Genomic DNA, 21541 nt, shown 5'->3' on the forward strand with positions numbered 1-21541 from the left:
TGCTAACACAACAGGCTGGAGTTCACACCTGTAGGCAGCTTCAAGAGTTAGCAAGAAAAACAAAAAACACTTTAATATATTAACTAGTCATGAACAGGGCTGTGGAGTCGGTACAAAAATCTTCCCGACTCCTCAGTTTATGAAACCACGACTCCAACTCCAAGTAACCAAAATGGCCCCGACTCGGACTCCTCGACTCCTTAGTCTAATATTTAACAGCGCTTTGGATTTTGTACAAAAATTACCCGACGTTTATGAAACCACGACTCCAACTCCAGCTCCGGGTGCCCAAAATTGCCCCGACTCCAACTCAGACTCCACAGCCTTGGTCATGAAGCTTGTTACATGATGCATGCTAGAGAATAGTGCCTCTCATCCCTAGTGCGCATACCCCCGGCTCCATATGCAGCGTTTGCACAGAGCGACCCTTCCTGATATGGACGCACATAACTCAGCAGAAGGAGGTGGTAGGGACACAAGGGTTTTATTATAAACTAGTAGACCCAAGCCCATTTAAAAACTGGCTCTAGGTCTGTTTTTGATAACGCACGCGCACCCCTCCGCCCGGCTAACTGGCCCCGTCCTCAAGTCCCAACAGCTGTCTGGGTCTGTGCTGCACACATGCGCAGTAGTAAAAAAGCACAAACTCAGCAACAGAGTGTATGCAGAGACACTTGTCTCTTATTAGGTTGGATGATTGACATGCCGATCTGTCACTGTCATCCATTCATTGCTGTAAGACCAGAAGTTCAATGAAAAGTTATCACAAATTATACCAGGTGGAACCAGGAACCTGCACTATTATTTTCTTAAATTTGTCTCTTTAGTAATATGAACACAAGTCTCTGCCTTTTGTCAGTTACAAACCTGAACAAGGCAGAAACCATGGAAAGGCCACAATAAACTGGCCACTTTCATCTGTATTTGACGATGATAAAATATATATGGAGACAGCACTTGTTGACCATTGCAAAGGAAGGAATATAGGCCAAGATCCCACTACATCCCATTCAGTTCTACTGCATAGTGCAGAAAAATCATTGTGAGGGGGAAGGAAAAAAAAAACACGCATTAGGCAGTGCGCGCATGTGCTACTCGACGAGAATTTGATCTTGTTTGTGGAAAAAGAATGCAATTTACAATTCCATTCCCCCAAGCTAGAGGTGGATGGACACTCGCTACTAGCATGATTGGCACAGATCCACCTGTTTGGTGTCAGCTGCCACATCCCCTGGATTACTATCACGCCATATCATGTGATCGGAATCCAGAAGACATGTCATAAGTGCAGCGCTGTCCAAGGGTGAGGCAGAAGCAGATTCAGCCAGGCAACTATAATAGCTCCCTGCTGCACGCTGTTCATGTCTGCATTAGAGTACGTTTCCACTCGAGCGAATCTGCATGAGTTTCCTGCATGCAGATTCGCTCAACCAATACAAGTGGATGGCGCCGTTTCCACTTATCAGGAATTCTGTGCGGCTCGCTATGCAGAAAAAATCTGCACAGCAGAGCCGTCGAAATTCGGACGCCGCACGCGAATCGTCGGTAAACTAAATAGGAAAACCGCAAGCTCTTTAGTCTTGCAGTTTTCCCGGCGTTTCCGCGTGTGATTCCGTCTAAAAACTCATGTCAATGCTCGCCGGCATTGACATGGTTAAAATCGCGTCGTTAAAACCGAGGGCGATTCCGCGTGAAAATTCGCATGGAAACGTCAACGAATCCGCAACCGCATGCGGATTCGTTGACGCGGTTTCCGCGAGCAAATCGCGCCGCTCAAGTGGAAACGTACCCTCAGGCAGACAAAGGCGAGAATGCGGTTCTGAAGGCTCGCAGTTCACGTGTGGGTTGCTGATACGCAAGAAAGCGGGTCGGAAGAGGAAAAAAAAAAAAAAAAAAAAAAGGGCCTCCACTCTGCAATGCAATTAACTATATAATTGGAGATTTATGAAAACTGCACAAGTCTGTTAATTTACCAGATAAAAATACACAATTCGGAAACTATTACCACATGTGTGGAATCTTGGGAATACGCAAAAAAAAAAATCCACATTAGGTAAAATTTAACTATTTTAACTGAGCAGGTGAATTGAAACCCATATATTGCAGGGCTGTGGAGTCGGAGGTTTCATAAACTGGGGAGGTAGATTTTTGTACCTACTCCATAGCCCTGCAAAAGCTGTGGAGTTGGAGCAATTTTGGGTACCTGAGTCAGGTTTCATAAACTGAGGAGTCAGGTGATTCTTGTACTGACTCAATAGCCCTTATGTATTGTGAGTTATTTCTATCTCTAATTAGTGCCCTTGTTGGCAAGTACACTAAATAGAATGTTCAAAGTCAAGGCTCTGTTCTCACTTGTGCGCTTTGCTGCAGAAGTATTCCTATGGGATTACTCACACTGTGGCATGAGAGATTTCAAATAAAATAAAAAAATAAAAAAAATAAAAAAAAAAATCATTCTGCATGCAGCATTTTCTCGCTGATTAGGTTGCGATTCTCATTCAGGCCAGAAACCCACTAGGAGTGATTTTCTGAGCACATTGAAAAGGCTCTTGCTAATGTAATGCTATGGCTGTGATCCCACTTGAGCGATGTAATTTTATAAAAATCCCCCATAGCATTGCATTAGTAAGAGCTTTTTCAAATCACTAGCGATTAGAAATCACTCCTAGTGGGTTTCTGGCCTCACTGGAAGGAGAATCGCAGGACTCAGTTGGAGCAAAACTGTGGAAACCAGCAGTGCAAAATCTGCGGTTCAGAGTGAGAATGGAGCCTAATCCCAGGGCTGTGGAGTCAGAATCTGATAATTTTTGTACATATTCCATTTCCCTGATAGGGCTGTGGAGTCGGGGCAATTTTTGGGTCAAGAGTGTGGTTTCATAAACGGAGGAGTCAGATGATTTTTGTACTGACTCCAGAGCCCTTCCTAAAACCTGGGGAGGCAGTCCTAGATACTTGGCAGAAAAGGCCCTGACCGCTTGTACTGCACATAAAGGTGTCCGCAGGCACGGTTATAGGTAAAGCTTGCTTATGAGGGTAATCTATTATACAGGTGTTCATTTCGTTTTAGTCATTTTAATTGATTCTCAATTGAAAGCAATTCTAGGGTTGTATTTACCTAAATTTTGACATTCAAATTTGAAGAAAGCAGCAGACCTTCCTAAACAACAATTCAATAAACCTATCAAACTACAGGTTGAAAAATAACTCTACAAACTTTTCAGAGTGGAGAAAGTGCCTCTGTACCAGAGAGATAGCCATTGAGACAAGTAAACAATCATTCCTGACATGGGCAGCAATAAATGCACTGTAGCAGAATGCGGGAGGGTTTTATTGCTTCATCCAATTCAGGGAGAATTCGCATACCTAAGTAGTCAAGAAGCTAATCAGCCAATTCTAAAAAGTAATGATCTGAATGGCTCCAACAGAGCAAATCATTTTTCTGTATGGGTGGTTTTTTGACAACTGACCTTATACAAAGGATTCAGGGGTCGTTCACACTACAAGAGCTTTTTAAACACTAGAGATTTTAAAAGCTCTTGCTAATGCAATGCTATGGGGGATTTTTACAAAATCACATCGCTCTAGTGTGAACACTCATAGGATAACATTAGCAAGAGTTTAAAATCACAAACGCTCAGAAAAGCTCTCATAGTGTGAACAAGCCCCAAGGGTCTTGCTTTTCAAACAAGTATAAATTCCTTGCAAATACCTTCTGCATTATGGCCCATACTCACGGGTAACTTTTTGGCATGTCGCTAGCACACGGGAGCGTGTGCGCGACATGCCGGCAACAGCTCGTCGCCCGGTCCCTCCACGTACACGGCGGAGGGACCTGGCAACTGATGCGGCGGAAGCTGTCGCTGTTGTGTCCCCCCCCCCCCTCCCGCCGGAAGCGCCGTCTATTTGCAATTATGTTGCTGTCGCTAGTCCGCGTACTCACGCGGACTAGCGACAGTTGCGGCGGCGACTGTCGCCAGGCTATTGACCGCGCCAATCGCCTGGCGACATCAGCGACGGGCGACAGTTCGGGGTGCGCGCCCGTGCAACACCGCATACTCAAGGGCGACCTGTCGCCGCAACACGCGCGCCGCATGTTGCGGCGACAATTGTAGCCCGTGAGTATGGGCCATAAGGGCAATATTGTATTCGACGCATTGTTGATCATGTGAATGAAGAGGCAAACTTCAATAAGCTATGGGAGTCTAACTGCATAGTGCAAAATGGGAATAACCCATAGTAACAACATTTCAGTTAGCCATATAAATAGCTTCCGATTTGCTGATCTGCACTGATTTACAGAATGTAGACTAGTTATTCCAGATAACTGTCCAGTCTACTTATTTGTAACCTTTCTGTACACAGAGCTCTGGGAAGCCGGTCAATAATACAACTTACCATATGGTTTTAGGTGGCTTTCATAAATGAGATTATTAATTATCAAGATGTTCATGCTATGTGCCAAAATCCAAGAGGTAAGAATATAATCCAATTCAGGACTCCATTACTATCCAGCACATGTCCAGCATGACCCAATTGCTACAAAGCTTAGCAATTACAGTAAAATCACCAAGGGCACAGACAGATTTTTAATTTTTACATGCAGCATATAAGCACATACACAGATTCTTCATGAAGTGTCCATTATACGCCAGGATTGTGTTGATTAACACTTTGAAAAAGGCATTCAGATTTTCAGGCTTGCAGTTGGCTTTCAATAATTCCTTCACACTAACAGATTGAGTTTTCTATAAAGTTCCCACCCAATACACTTTGAAAATGCTGTTTTCTACTGCCACAACATATCCAATCGATTCCCCCCAACGGTTTCTGAGATCTAGCCGGACACAAGCTGGCCCCTGCCAGCAACAGGAGCCTTCTAATTTACAACAAAAATCACAGAAATCAAAACGTGGACACTACAATACATATGTTATGTAAGTAGAGCAAGTATTTATCTACTTACATGTGCTTTTTTTTTTTGGGGGGGGGGGGGGGGGGGGGGATATTTTATAGCTAATAGTTTTTCAGACAAGGGTGACATAGATCCTTCCCATGATGGAACAGTCTATATTTCAATGAAATCATACAGCTTTTACCATGAACAGGCCCCTCCATCCAACCATGGACTATACAAAAAAATGAAAGCTCTATTAAAGAAATGCAGTCTTTTGAAAAGGTCTGTGGTAGAAATAGATAAGTAGTGATAGAGCAAAGCCCAAGGCAATGTGTTGTATTGTAGCAGGACTTAAAACAGTGTCATTTTGTCTTACACCCATTAAAGAACAAACAGGACTGCAGAAAACCAGGAGAGGGACACAAAGCACACATTTGGGAGGTTCATTCTCTGGCTATATTTAGGTGTGGATTAGAGGCTATTTCTGGGGATCTAAAGGAAAAAAAAAAAAAAAAAAAAAAAGTATCTTTCCCTTCCAGCTGTAACTGACATGAGAATACTTACTGCATGAAATCACAGTATAAGTGGCAATATACAAACATACCTATAAGGGCATTTAAAAAATAAAAATAAAACAGGGCTGGATAAAAGCCAGGTAGCTTAAGCTCCTTAGCAATGACAATAGGGCTTCAAACAAAGGTTCCATACAAAAGTTGCCACCATGGGGTTCTTGATAAAAAGAAATAAATAAATTATAACCATTACAATTCAAACACCCACACTTTATGCAACCAAGTCAGTCACAAATCTAAAGGGGCCCATACACTTACCGATTTTCCCACCGATATACAGCCGATTCGATCACTGATCGAATTGGTTTTGAAATAGATGCACAAACGCTGACCGAACAATCGATTTCCGTCTGAAATCGATAGTTCCCGTCGACCTGTCTGTGTGGAAGATTTTGCTCAATGCTGAAATAATGCTACAGTGTGTATTTTTCACTATGAACTTTTTTGAAAAAAGAAAAAAAAAAGTATTTTTAATGGTAAGACTCAAGAAGGGAAGGGGAAATTATATTTTTCTTCCCTTTCAACAATTAGTGCTGTATCAGATAGTGAAGGAGGATTTGCACAGAAGCAAGCCCAATCATGTACAGCTGTGCTTCAGCTACAAGATGTATAGCTACGTCCTTGTGGCTTAGATGAAGTCGCAGAGGACGTAGATATACTGTAGCGGTGGAAAAAGTGGTTAAAAGCCCAGCCCCCAAAAAAGTAGCCATATACTGTATGTGACAAGATTTTGTATTCTTTAGTAATAAACCCTGCTTCCTACATTCTTAAAGCACTGAATTTGGAGCCCCATGAACAAAAAGTCCCAAACAATACATATAGACATGACTATGGTAGGGATAAGACTGAGCCCATCTTATGGTGGGCATACACTGTTCAATTTTGTCTCAATTATCTTATGATTTTCTTATCTTTTTCCATTCACTTCTAATCAGGAATCGAGTGGCAAAATGATTGAAAAGGAGATCGGACATGTCGGAAATTAACAATCACCTCAAAAACGGACCGTGTAATCCCAGCATAAGGGACAGTTGCATGACAAGAAAATATACTCTGTACATCACTGCAGAAGAGGTCAGTGCTATATGAATAATAACTGTAGTGGAACAAAGAGGCTGGAGGAACCTTTACAGGTAGTATGCCATACACATGTTGCATGAGGGACTGCATCACTAGCATGATTGGTTATACAAACAAGTCTTTTCATATTGCATGCAATGCCAGGTCAGGGACTTTTGCCTTCTCCAGTGCAGCTAAAAGTGCACAGACAGCAAAAATGGCCAGTACTGGCATTCTTGTCAGCCATCCACACCAAGATAAATCTTTCATTATCAGAACATACACAAATCCAAAGTCAATCTGCTGATAAATATTTAAGCTAAATGAGCATTCTTCCTTCCCCCAAAAAGATCTGGCAGTCAAAAGAAACATTACGGGCCCGTTTCCAATAGGGCTGAATGCTGCCTGAAGCAGCAGCATTTCCTTGCAGGCAAGTCAAGCAGGGAAACAATTCCAGCAATGGGTTGCTGTCCAAATCTCATTGTGGTGCAATTCTAGACGGCATGCTGCAGTTTCTTGAACCAAGCACCCACATACCTATAGCCATACCTGGGTCGTCTTCCAGCCAGAGCCCCCCAAACCCCACCCCTAGTCTACCAAGTCTTACAGTCCACACTGCTGTCATTGTTTTATTCATTTATAAATTAGTCAGTGTTTGCCCATTGAAAAATATTTTCTCACCCCAATTTACATTCTGAAATTTTACAGGTGGCACCATCTTTACTGCTGCCAAGGTCCATCTCTGCTGTATATTAATTTGAGAATTCCAGAGCCAGTAAAAAAAAAAAAAAAAAAAAAAAAAAAAAAAAAAAAAAAAATATGCTTGAGGTCAACACTGATTTGATGTACAGAAAGCTCATAGTGTTTAATGCCAAGTACACACAATGCAAAGACAGCTCATTAGTTTTGCAGTTGTAATGCTTATTAAAAAAACCAATCGCACTGAAGCCGAAAAGTCGCACCACGTGTTATAGCTGCACTGCAACCCAAGAATAAAAAAATGGAGGTTTTATTACCGCAAAGTTGCACGGTAAGGCACTTATGCAGAAAGTGTAAGGCCCGGTTCACATTAGCGTTTGCTATCCGGATTTTCCGGATCTGATCCGGACCGCATACTGTACAAACGGAACGTACGTTCCGCATAGCTATGTAAAGGCTATGCGGACGTTCACACGTGCCCGTTCCATACAGTACGGAGCCGGATCGGATCCGGACTCTTTTCCAACATGCGCTATTTTTTGGGTCCGGCTCTCCGGCCCACGCACCCGGACCGGAGCCTGACAGCACCATCTGGAACACAGAAACCAATGGGAAACGGAAGGCACAGAACACACTGCCTACAAAAACCTGACGTTCTACCCCACTTCCTATGCGTATCCAAGCGGCCATTTCGGATGGGGACACATGGGCCAAGCATGTCTGGAGTGGAGCAGCCGTGACAGACGTGCTGGAGCTGTTTGGCAGAATGTCGGAGGCTGAGGTGAGGCCTACAGCGGAGGAACCTGATTCTACACATGCACCTTCTGCTGACCCCAACTTTTTTTTTTTTTTTTAAATTTCGCTATTTTTTGCCCACGGATCCGGATGGCAGCCTGGTGCAAACGGACCGTATGGTTCTGATCAGGATCAGGTCAGGATCGGATCAGGTCAGGATCCGATCAGGATCCGGTCCGTTTACTTGCCAAAACGCAAGTGTGAACGGGGCCTTAAAGTGCCCTAACTTTGTAAATCAGTACTTCCAGTGTTCTCTTTTAGCCAGGTGGCTCCCCCTGCTAATTTTAATGAACACCTGGCTGTCATCAGCTCACCTCCACATCCTCCTCCCACACTGTAAGCGGAGCTGCACCGGACACTGCATTTCCCCATCGCGCCCCACCCGGCTACTTTTTCATGCCACCCAGCTAGAAAAAAAAAAAAAAAAACTGGGGGAGATCAAATTCAATCAAGAATTCTCACAGTCCACTATATAAGTCTTCCAGATGAGTGTTGCTGAAAATCTTACGGTACCTTCCTATTAACATGCTGCATTGCATTGTAACGAACACTGTTTTGCGTACAGTTACGTGATGCCATTGAAAATCTATGAATAGTTCACACCTCAGTTGCAGTGTAATGTAATGGATTCTGTTTCAGGGCAGAACATGCAGTGCGCTGTTAGAATCGCATATGATGACGTGCACAATGTTAGGGCTGGTGCACACCAGAGCGTTTTTAAAAACGTTAGCTGTTTTAAAACTTCTTAGGTAATGTATTTCAATGGGCTGGTGCACACCACAGCGGTTCATTTTTTCCACAAATGCAAGCTCGGGGGCTGCAGCATTTTTTAAATTTCCGAGGCACTTCTGCCTCAATGTTAAAGTATAGGAAAGTGGAAAACCGCTCTGATCTAGCGTTTTTTTCCAAGGGTTTTTGCTACAGTAGCTGTTCAGTAACAGCTTTACTGTAAATATATGAAATCTGCTACACAAAAACGCTCCAAAACGCTAGGCATGTTTAGAAAACCTCTTAACATGCCTAAAATCACTCTGAAAATCTGCTTCAAAAACCTAGCGTTTTGCGGATCTGCTAGAGGTTTTTGGTGTGCACTGGCCCTACAAGAGCTTTTCTAAGCACTGGTTTTAAAAGCTCTTGCTAATGTTATCCTATGTGTGCATTCAGACTGAGGGATGTGATTTTGTAAAAATCCTCCATAGCATTGCATTAGCAACAGCGTTTAAAAAGCTCTTGTAGTGTGCACCAGCCCTTAGGGCTGGTGCACACCGAGCGGCTTTTTGGGCGTTTTCAGATCCGCTTGCGGCTGCGGATCTGCTTGGTCAATGTATCTCAATGGGGTGGTGCACACCAGAGCGGCAGGCGTTTTGCAGAAACGAAAAATGCCTGGGTGAGGCATTTTTTGGATTTCGGATGCGTTTCTGCCTCAATGTTAAGTATAGGAAAAACGCAAACCGCTCTGAAAAACGGCACTTCAGAGCGGTTTTGCAGGCGTTTTTGTTACAGAAGCTGTTCAGTAACAGCTTTACTGTAACAATATATGAAATCTACTATACTGAAAACCGCAGCAGCAATCCGCAAAACGCTAGCAAAACGCCTCATAAAAATAAAAAAAGTGTTTAAAAATCTGCTAGCATTTTGCGGATCTGCTAGCGGGTTTTGGTGTGCACCAGCCCTCAGTGTGGGTACTTTTACTTCAGTTGCTTCTTTGTCTGCATTTCATTGCACGTTACCACAAATTGTTTTGGTTGTGTTATGTGCATGTTATAATGCAACACCCCAGTGTGAAACTATCCTTAGGGCTAACGAACAGAGGATTTTCACTTTAGTTTGAAAAAGTCTTTATATCAGTCTCTAGTTTGACCATACTTTGCAGTTTGTGTAGGCGCAGTGAAAGAAAACCGATGCTGAAAATCTCTGCATACTAAGCCATGTGGCTCATGGGCATTGCAGTCAGTTGTAAGGCACTGCACATAGTATCCAGGACTGTGGAGTCGGGGCAATTTTGGGTGCCTGAAGTCGGAGTCGAGAAAAAGTGCACCGACTCCGAATGAATTTAAACTAATTAAAATTAAAGAAATTATAATAAAATGTTCTATTTCTCAGATAATAGTCATCAAATATTTATACATACAGTAATAGCTGTGCTTAGTCCACAAAAATGAAATAAACCAATCAAAATGAGTTACTTGTGCTGCTTCAATAAAGCAGTCCCCGTATTTTTAAAGTCAGATATACACATCTGATTGTGACTGTATATATGATGTGTACACAGGAATCTCATATATACTAAATAACATTTATGCTGTAAGTATAAAGCCTGATGTGTAGCAGTGTCACTAATAGAGATGGTCAATGAGATGGAAATAATTTAATATGTTAAAATTTGGTTTGGTGACTACGAATTAAAGTATACCTGAGAAGGATGAAAAGAAAAGTTTTATACATACCTGGGGCTTCTTCCAGCCCTCTTCACACTAATCAGTCCCTCGCTGTCCACCTCCTCCACCTGGTTCTTCTGCTAGGAGTCCTGGTAATTCAGCCAGTCAGCGCTGTACAGCTGCATGCCGCTTCCACAGCCAGGAGCATTCTGCACTTGCGCAATAGTGCTGCGCAGATGTAGTACACTCCCAGCAGCGGAGTGTGTGCATGCGCACCACGCCAGACTGGCTCAAGTACCTGGACTCATAGCAGAAGATCCAGGTGGCAGAGGAGGACAGCGAGGGACTGATTAGCCTGAAAGGGGCTGGAGGAAGCCCCAGGTATGTATTTAAAAAAAAAAAAATTAATTTCATCTGTCTCAGGTTTACTTTGTTACACATACATATGCATGCCCCACAGAGCTGCAGAGAATCCACTGAGAATGTTGTGCACATTGAACAGAGAGGTGTTGTCTTTCACCCATTAACCTGGTTCAGATTGTGCATGAAGAATGTGTAATAGAGGAAGAATCTCCTTATTCCCCTGCAGAGTACCTGCACATCACTCTTACATGTACCCACAGTTACATTGCCTAGGGCCTGATAGATGTTCTTTGTTCCGGTCTGTACCTTCTACAAGTACTCTTACTGAGGACTAGTTTTAGTCTATGACTAAAGGGAATAAATATGCCAGTCTCCATATCCTCACTTCAGTTGTCTTAAAATTCTTAAGCGTTGGCAGTTAAGACGATTTTCATGTTACATACTTTCAATCAACAAGATTGTAATATGCAAATTAGAGGAGTCGGAGTAATCCTAAACTGAGGAGTCGGAGGATTTTTGTACCGACTCCACAGCCCTGATAGTATCAGTGGCTGGATAGTAAAGTTTTGAATCAGGATGATACCATTTATTATTAATACCCTACTGCTACTACTGGCTGGATAGTGTACTAGTTTAGGGCTCTGCCTATGACACAGAAGACCTGGTTTGAATCTCAGCTCTTCCTGTTCAGTAACCAGCACCTATTCAGTAAGAGACCTTTGACAAGACTCCCAAACATTGCTACTACCTATTGAGCGTGACCTAGTGGCTGCTGCCCTGGCACCAACAGAAAAGCGAGAACAATTGTCATCAGTGTGCTATAAACATGCTAACATTCACAGTACAGCAATGCATCGCTGAGCAGTGTATTTTAATGTAAGCGGTGTGATTAAATTGCACTACGCATGTGCACCGCACACTTATAGTCTATAGGCAGCGCATAGAAATGCAGACTACATGTGTTTCACTGCATGGATCATGCAGATAACCCCAGCTGAATCAGCTAGTTTCCTTTACCTCTGTCAATTCCCCTGCAACAACAAGAAGCCACAGTGGTTTGACAAAGCAGTAAAACATGTGGAAATGAATAGAATTTCGCAAAAAAACTCTGAAATGCATGCATTTTACATGCATGACTGACGTCACCACATGCCGGCAGCAAGTGAGGCACGAACAGAGGAAGCAGAAGTTGGCTTCAAACCGCAGCGTGCAACAGCGGACAGGCAGTACATTTACTTTGTGGGGGTGGACAGCGCCAGGGGTCCCAATATCGCACGTCTTAATGCCCAATACACGGTACGATTCTGTGCGATAGATGATCTGATTGATAAAATCCGTCATGTCTGATATTGCTCCCAATCATTTCTGCACTCGATTTCTCATAGCAGTGAATGGAAAAAGATAAGAAAAACGAATAAAGATAAGAGAATCGAGCACAGAATAGAGTGCAGAATTTTGCGGAAAACATCAGGTCGGAAAATTGCACAGAAAATCGTACTGTGTGTACCCAGCATTAGGGTCACATCTGAGCAACCATGTCAACCTGAGATGTCCAAACAATACATTTACCCAACTTGGGCCGAAATTGGTTGAATCGTCGGTCATGCTTGTAGGGGCACTTATTTGCATCCATTTATTGAAACGGCTGGTCGATTGGCTGCCAAAATGCTAGATGAATGGCCACCTTAAGTGTAATGAACAGCAGTGAAGTTTCACTGTGATAACCAGGTGTAGGTCATGAAATGCAAATAGTTGATGCACAATAATGACGATATATACATCCGGAGAATAGACTAAATTCCACCTTGGCAAGATCTGGTTGGTCCATTTTCAAGATAAAGAAAAAAAAAAAAAAAAAAAAAAAAACCACCACATATTCCTGCATCTCACTTACCACCCCAAGTGAGAACTTCAAACATTTTGTAATGTGCAGCAAACTTTTCCTCAGCATTTGCTTGATGTTGAAAACCAGATCGTGAGACTTATGCTAGGTACACATGATTCAATTTTCTAAACAGATCGACTATTACCAACCGATCTGATTTCCAACCGATTTTTTCTTCAATTTTCCATAGAAGTGATAAAAAAAAAATTCAGAAATCAGATAGGACCTGTTGGAAATGGTTGATCTTACTAGTAAATCTGCCAGAAAATTGTATCGTATGTACCTACCACAACAATGCTATATAATATAGTAAACTGAAACTGTATAGTAAACGAAATGCCCAGGACCTGGCCAAGCACCATTATAAGTATATGGGAGTAAGGCCTGTTATAGTAAACCTGTTTTTTTTTAGCCCCTGCAGTATTCTGTATCCAGCTATATAGTGTATGGCTGAACTATTTTCGGTTTTTAAACCAAAATCGTGATCAGGGGCAAGACTATCTTGAGATAGTCACAGCTGCAGGTGCTGTGGTTTTACCACGCCGCCGGTACCTGCTCTGTTCCCAGACCCCTCCTCCAGTGGGCCCGATCCCTCAAGCCACTGTGAAGTGGTAGAGAACGCTTCCTAGTAACGACTGGTGCCAGAAAATTACATGATGCTGCTTCCTGTTAGAGGCTCTGCTATTATTGGGCGAACGCTCATTGCCTCTCCGCAGCGGTAGTGCGGTGAGGAGGATTGAGACTTTCGGGAGGAAGAGCCGGGCAGGAAACAGCGGCGGCAAAGGGGCGAGACTGGGGGAATCTGCCTATATACACTAAATGAGGAGAGGGATCTGCCTATACGCACTAAAAAAAGGGGGAGGGGGGGGGGGGAATCGGCGATCTGCCTATACGCACTAAAGGGAAGGGCGTGTCTGCCTATATGCACTAATGGGGGAGGGTCTTCCTATATACAGTAAAGGGGGAGATCTGCCTATATACATTAATGGGGGGGAGCTGGGAGTTGACTATATACACTAAAAGGGATCTGGATGGCTAACCTGTAATGCAACACCTATGCTGGCTAACATGTACTACGACACCTATACTGGCTAACCACTGGGGCACCTATAGCTAGCTAAAATATACTGGGGCACCTATAGCTAGCTAAAATATACTGGGGCACCTATGCTTGGCTACCTATACTGGGGCACTCATGCTTACTGGTAGAAATTGTGCAATTCAATAATTTCCTAAAATCATTCAGGCCTACTATGGTAGAAAGTGGGCAGGAGAATGTCAGCTGGAAACCTATGAGCCGTGGGCCGGTGGACAGGCTGGCAGCCACTTGTAGGCTGCTTGCTATCTACACAATACTCTGGGACTGCGTGGATCACCTCAAAAGTACCAGCTGATGAGACCTAGGTTTCCTGTGTAAGCTGCTGCATGATTACTAAGGGCTCTTTCACACCAGAGCCCTTTTTCATAGTTTTAAACGCAAAGTATGTGCTTTGCGTTAACCAAGGTAAAAGTCCATAGACTTTCATTTTACCTTTCACACCCGACGCTGCGTTTCGATGCATCGCGGTACGACGCACCCGGGAGAATTTTATCGTCGGTAATCAGCGGTTTCCCATTGGGTTAATTACTACCGCCGCTACTCAGCGTCGCACCGCAGATCAGATTACCGACGACACACCGCAGCCTATTCAACGCGTGCAGGAACCGGCTCCTGCACGTGTTGTCTAATGTGAAAGAGGCCTAAGGGAATTGCCTGTCATCTGACTTGCTTGTGCATGGTAGTAAGCACACAGTCAAGCAAGAAAGGATAAAGCTGTGCTGAGGAGAGTGGTGGGCATAAGGACTGCACCTAATACATGCCTGCTCCCATTTTCATTATCAGATCTGGCATTCTTCAAGCCCCATACACAAGCTAGATGCAACTTTATCTTTGCACTCACCCCAATGTGTTTTAAGGGGCCCATACACTGGTCGATTTCAGTCATCGATCGATTCTATAGAATCAATCGATCAGAAATCGATTTTTTAAAATCAGCCAAATGATCGATTTGCGATAGATTTGATCTGACAGGATGGAAAAATCTATGTCTCCAGCAGTAGATCGATGGCCCATAGAGTTGCATTGGATCTAAAGGTGCAATAATGCATTTAGATCGATTTTCAATAGATTTCATTCTAAAATCTATTGGCAATCTGTTCCTAGTGTGTGGCACATAAGATTCCTGTCAGATTCGACTTGACAGGCATCTGACAAAACTGATGGTCAAATCTACTGCAGACCTATAAGTGTATGGCCACCTTTAGGCAGTGGGACCTGGAAAGGGAGCCAATTACAGATTACAAAGGAGCAAATCACTCCTGTGGCTCATTCATTCTCCAATGAGCTGACTCGAAGTAGGCAAGCGTACAACACAAATGTCTAAACATCAGTGCCACCATAAGCTATCCCCTACACCCATGGATAAGCAGAATACAGACATTTTGACTAGTAAACCACTTCACATGTATGTAGTCTATGTAGTCAGTTAGTTCAATGTGCACTGTAGCCTATAGGGAAAAAAAAAAAAGTCCAAGAGCCTCTACTGAAGAGAGCCGAGGATCTTAGCTTACATTTACCATTAAAGGGAACCTAAACAGAGGGACATGGAGGTTTTCTTTTAAATAATACCAGTTGCCTGGCAGTCCTGCTGATCTATTTACTGCAGTAGTATCTGGATCTCACACCTGAAACAAGCATACAGCTAATCCAGTCTGACTTCAGTCAGAGCACCTGATCTGCATGCAGACCAACAGGTTTAATGATATATACATACCTATATACCAACAAAATACAGAAATGTGTACTGAAATACAAGTATTCAGTTATGGAAATTTGTGATATCACTTTAAATAAAGCCCCCACCCAAATGCCTGAAATTAAAACTTGCCAACAATCCCTTATGCTGTATTATAAGGATATATAAAATACAGTTAGGATACTAACATTAAAATAAACACAGTACTATCATGCAAGACTAAATCCACATCGTAATTTTATGGTCCACACTGGATACATATAAAAAAAAAAAAAAAAAAGCAAGACCTGAAAGTACCAAATCTGCATCCATGATTTGACATACAACCACTTGCCTGCAAATAACCAGGCAGGACATTGTTATGGTACCTCTCTGTGTATATATATTAAACGTAAAAGATGAGGAAAGTAAGAAAATCGACGCAAGGACAGCAACCTCTAGTTAACACTACATATAATCGCCGCCTAAAGTTTTTTTCTAATATACATCAGGGATACTCCTCCCACTGGTATTGTGTTGTAAAGACAGGGCACACTAGAAATAGAATGCAGGAAAAGAAATTGCAGGAGCAGCTCACACAAGAATGAAAAGGCAAGCTGCTGTGTACAGAAACTTGCTACAGGGAAAAGCAGCAACAAAAGGAGATGCAAGGCCAAGACGGGAAACGGGGCTGCCTTGTCATACAAGGAAGAGGAGTTTAACATGTAAAAACGAAATGCTGAGACGCCATCTTGTTGCAGTAACTGGGCCTAGAATCTGACACTTCCCATTCATTCACCACTTAGAAACAGCCACCTTCTAGTATTTCACAGTAACCACTCCCCTTGTTAGCCTTTCCTCTAGCTTTCCTTTTCAACCAGATGTGCCAAAATATATACTATGGGTTTTTGCTATGTGTATGCTTCATCAAAATCAATAGATCTATAAGGATTATAAAGCTGCTTGCTGCACTGCTTAACAGATGCTCCTGGGCCACATAATGACTGTCTATTAGAAGGGGCTGGCTTTAACGGCTAGAAGTCAGCTTCCCCATTTTAACATTTCCTGTCATAGCCATACACAGAACAAAAAGGGAAGACAGGCAGAAATGAACCATGGCTGTATATTTATAGGATACCCGGATGAAAAAAAAAAAACAGTGAAACCCTGGAGCTCACAATCATGGCCTACTCTGATCATGTCATACTAGGGCACACAAAGGGTTAATTTGCTTTTCTGTCTATCGGACACTATATACCACAATACAAATTATAAAAGGACCATATGATGACAGTACTAAGCAAAGCACTGTTCACACAGGGGAAACGCTGATCTGCTATGAAATTACAAGGGAGTGACTGACTATTTCCAGGTAACAATCACAAATAAGGGCTACCAGAATACCAGTTTCTGTTTTTCCCATCCTCCATGAAGCACACCAACATTCCTGCCTTGCAGGTACCTCCCTTTTTCCCTTGCCTTCCAGGGTAAAATCCACCATTATATTGCACCCACTGGCTCCTTGAGCACATAAATTATGCAGCACAACACCCAGACATGCAGGAAACTAGTCATGCATGTTCTGAAACGTAGGCAGAGATTTTAGCAACAGTGAGAAGGACAGGCTAGCTGTCTACATTTCCGATCATCTAGTTAAAGACTGCTGCCTTGACCTAGCAGTCAAGCAAATGACACTCCAGTGCAAATGCCCGGATACAGAAGCATATAGCAGCCCAACAAAATGTCTCCACTAAAACACTCCTCCCAGCTCATGTGTCCTCTGATACACCCCCACCCTGAAGGATTACTAAATTATGTACCCACAAGCCAAAGGTAAAGGCTTCCTCCATGATTCACCCACCCCATGCTTACAGACAAGCCTCCACCCCCATGATCTCCACCGCTACCTCCGTTTACTGCATTGTTTATGAAAAACTGTCAATTCTACAGCAGCAGATGCAAATCTTCCCACAAGCCTGGTAAACCAAGAGCCATTTGACAAATCTGAAATAGCCACAACAACAAGGGAAATAAAATATCTGCCATTCCTCCCCACCCCTAAACAGCTGGCTTCCTCTCTGTACAGGCTAGCAATAAGGAAGACAGACTGTGGGTGGGAGTTAGAAAACAAAATGTGAAAGCAGGGCTTAGGCAACCCAAGGGCCATCCAGCTACTGTAGAACTACTACACCCATCATGCCCTGACAGGGCAAAGCCTGTCAACGCACACTGACACAGCTGAACAGCAAGGAGTTGAAATTAAGACTAGGTAAAGAATAGAAAGTGGTGCCACTGTAAAAAGGTTAAACAAAAATAAAAGGTCAGCCCTCCAGTTACATTACTGAAATACTAAACTGCACACAATGCCTACATGGTTAATTCTGGGGCAACACTAACATGCATCTATTTTTATGCCATAGCACCTATGCCCAGGCCACTTGGTACTCTATTGTAATGTATACAAACACCCCTGTACCCACAACACTCAATTCTACATCTCATTCCAGTTGTCAGGAAAAAAAAAATCTGTGACCAGTTAAAAAGGCAAATATGGATAACTAATAAGCAACTGATTCATTAATAAATAAATGTCACACAGAAAACAAAAATAAGGGCAGTAGAGCGGGTACTCTGAACTTGGCTACAAGAGGGTACAAAAAAAAAGTGCAGTTGTGTGTAAGTAAAGGGGTGGGGGGATAGTGTACAGAGTATTTTGACAAAGATGGAAACCATGTAAAAACTAGTAGTAGCATGGCAAAGAATTGGGAGATCCCCAGTGTTAAGTAGAAGGGACACTGTGGCCAGGAATGGGCACTGTGGCCTGAATACCCTGACAAGAATGGTTACTATGAAAAAGCAAAAGTAATAATGACACTGGTGTCAGTACAAGAAGACTGGTGAGGATTAGTAGTTATGATAAAGGAAAGTATTGCATCCAAACAGTGTCATGACAAGGTAATCACTACAATAAAATACAAACCTGGGATGGCAGATCAGGGTATGGGTGTTAACTATCCAGACTAGAGTGATGGGGTGGCACAAAACTTAATATATGGTCATTTTAAATACAAGGAAATGGAGGTTCCATAGTAAGGGGGTGGGTGAAGGCTTATGAGTGTAGGAGCGAGGGGGGGGGGGGTCAAAAGATGCAGTCACTGTTCCCAGGAGTACAGGGAGATAATAGGGAAGGTGGGTATGGTCCTCTATAACAAGTAGGCGGAGCTTTGTTCAGGGGTACATGACAGAAGGATTTGTTAAAAGTTAAAATTTAGTAAGGAGGGTCACAGCAAGGAGAATTAAGGGGCTGTGTAAAATGACAGAACAGAATAAGAATTTAGTTTGGGGGAGGGGCGCACAGTAAGGCAGAGGGCCCTGTGTCCAGGAGTACAGAAGGGGAAGTGTAAAGTATCCTTAGTGGTGGAGAAGGGGGCACTGTGTCCAGAGGTGCCAAGAAAAGGTGAAGTATCTTTAGCGGTGGAGGGCCACAGGAGGAGGGGGGCACTGTATCCAGACGATCCAAGAGAAGGTGAACATTTTTTGGTGGTGTACAGAAGGGGGTGCCAAGAGAAGGTTAGGCATCTTCAGTGGTGGGAGAGGGCCACAGGAGAAGGGGGTGCCAAGAGAAGGTTAGGCATCTTCAGTGGTGGGAGAGGGCCACAGGAGAAGGGGGTGCAAAGAGAAGGTTAGGCATCTTCAGTGGTGGGAGAGGGCCACAGGAGAAGGGGGTGCCAAGAGAAGGTTAGGCAATTTCAGTGGTGGGAGAGGGCCACAGGAGAAGGGGGTGCCAAGAGAAGGTTAGGCAATTTCAGTGGTGGGAGAGGGCCACAGGAGAAGGGGGTGCCAAGAGAAGGTTAGGCATCTTCAGTGGGGGGAGAGGGCCACAGGAGAAGGGGGTGCCAAGAGAAGGTTAGGCATCTTCAGTGGTGGGAGAAGGCCACAGGAGAAGGGGGTGCCAAGAGAAGGTTAGGCATCTTCAGTGGTGGGAGAAGGCCACAGGAGAAGGGGGTGCCAAGAGAAGGTTAGGTATCTTCAGTGGTGGGGGAGGGCCACAGGAGAAGGGGGTGCCAAGAGAAGGTTAGGCATCTTCAGTGGTGGGAGAGGGCCACAGGAGAAGGGGGTGCCAAGAGAAGGTTAGGCATCTTCAGTGGTGGGAGAAGGCCACAGGAGAAGGGGGTGCCAAGAGAAGGTTAGGTATCTTCAGTGGTGGGGGAGGGCCACAGGAGAAGGGGGTGCCAAGAGAAGGTTAGGTATCTTCAGTGGTGGGGGAGGGCCACAGGAGAAGGGGGTGCCAAGAGAAGGTTAGGCATCTTCAGTGGTGGGAGAGGGCCACAGGAGAAGGGGGTGCCAAGAGAAGGTTAGGCATCTTCAGTGGTGGGAGAAGGCCACAGGAGAAGGGGGTGCCAAGAGAAGGTTAGGTATCTTCAGTGGTGGGGGAGGGCCACAGGAGAAGGGGGTGCTGTGGTCAGGCTTCATGTGTGAAGGATCGTCAGTCACGGTCCTCCAGTAAAGAGCGGGTGTCGAGTCCAGCGGTTGTCATGACAGAGGGAGGGGAGACAGCTCAGGCTTGGCTAGGGGCGTCTAGTAGGGTGGGGGTCACAGTACAGTGAAGGGGGCGCTGTGTACAGGGACTGCCATGACGGGGGGAGGGGGTGCTATCAGGCCGTCGCCATGTCCTCCTACCTGCTGTCCGCCCAACGTGTGACCATCCACGGCTGTTGGGGCTGTGCCCTCCTCGGCCTGTATGCTGGCAGCGCGGCGTGGACAGGGGACGGGGATGATGGGGAGGGGGGAGCAGGAGGAGACGCGCTGCTGCTGCTGGGCGGTGACCGGGGAGGGCGGCGGCCGCTTCCTTTCCTCCTCGCTGTGTCCGCGCCCCGCACTGCCGCCTCCGAGACTCTAGCGACACAAGCACACGGCTCACACACGGCGTCCCCTCAGATCCCTTCAGCCATCAAGCAAGAGATGGGCGCGGTAACCCTGCGGACAGCGCCGGGAAACCCCACGCACGAGCAGGAGGGACTTAGTGCAAGTGTGGGCGGGGCCTGTCTGGGGACGTCAGTACGCTGGCAGAGGCACGCTGAGGAGAGATATCGGGACTGGGGTGGGGGAATAGCGCTGCGGTTGGGGGCGGGGCTCGGGAAGGCACGCCTTTCTGGTTCCTAGTCGACTCTCTACAGCGCTGCTGTCCCTGAAATGTGTCAGATCTCATCTGTCTGCCTGGCCAGTGGTTTTCTTCATTGGACTGATAGCTTCCGTACGCGCATTATGCTTGTCAGCTGCGGGACAAGCACGCTGGGCTCATATGCGGTGGCAACACTTTCATCACAGCGCTAGGTTGGAGCAAAACTGCAGTGTTTGCTCAGACTTCCCGGAGCAACCCGGCAGATTCCAGCTGTCACCGGATGATGCAAGTTTACTGCTTTGCTTCAGCTGGGTATTTTTTGCACTTATGAGGGTAAAGCAGTACATTAAATGTCTGAAGCTCAGAAATGGATTACGATGAAATTGGGCCCTAGGCAAGATGGCAGTTTTTGTCCACTACTGGCGGTCACGTGTTGTTTTTTTTTTTAATTTAGTGGAGGCTAGCATCCACCAGGCCCCTAGACTCTGTCCAGGCCCTAGGCAATTGCCTAGAATTGCCTTGTGTATGATTCAGCTCTGCTAAAACTAGTCAAGTTGAGATGACCCACTCCCTTTCTCTGAAATTCCATTGCAATCACTAATTTACAAGAAATGGGTCCAGCAAGAAACACTATCAATTCCACCAATCAAATGGGTTTATTAGCCAAACAATGCTGTGCCCAAAGGCTGCTGGCAAGGGTCCTGGCTGTAGGTAGCAGCTTAAATGAGCAGCGTGAGTTAAAAATGCTCAAGTGCATGCTACGCGTGGTAATGCTGCATAGCTCCCTGTAAAGTACCATCTGCCCCTAGCACGAGATGTGAGGTTGCTGTAATACAATTGGGTCAAAATGCTGCCTGTCACGCAGCACATACAACATAGGGGCTTTCTGTAAGCCCATCTGAACCACCTGTGCCAATAGCAGCACTGTACTAGCACACTGGCAGTTCTGGATTGGGCAAAGGTCCTGTGTTCAAATAAGTGACAGAACCATTGGTCAATC

General features: G+C 44.6%; 1 protein-coding gene across 1 annotated transcript in view; it reads right to left on the minus strand.

Moving 5' to 3' along the window:
- GNB1 (G protein subunit beta 1) overlaps positions 1 to 20426 on the minus strand; it is a 137224-nt gene extending 116798 nt beyond the window's left edge. The window contains exon 1 of the mRNA XM_068240644.1: positions 20100 to 20426. The gene's annotated coding sequence lies outside the window, so the exon portion shown is untranslated. The remainder of the gene's footprint in view (positions 1 to 20099) is intronic.
- Positions 20427 to 21541: the final 1115 nt, after the last annotated feature.

Source organism: Hyperolius riggenbachi, chromosome 6 (genome assembly GCF_040937935.1).
Source record: "Hyperolius riggenbachi isolate aHypRig1 chromosome 6, aHypRig1.pri, whole genome shotgun sequence".
In the NCBI taxonomy this organism is placed as follows: domain Eukaryota; kingdom Metazoa; phylum Chordata; class Amphibia; order Anura; family Hyperoliidae; genus Hyperolius; species Hyperolius riggenbachi.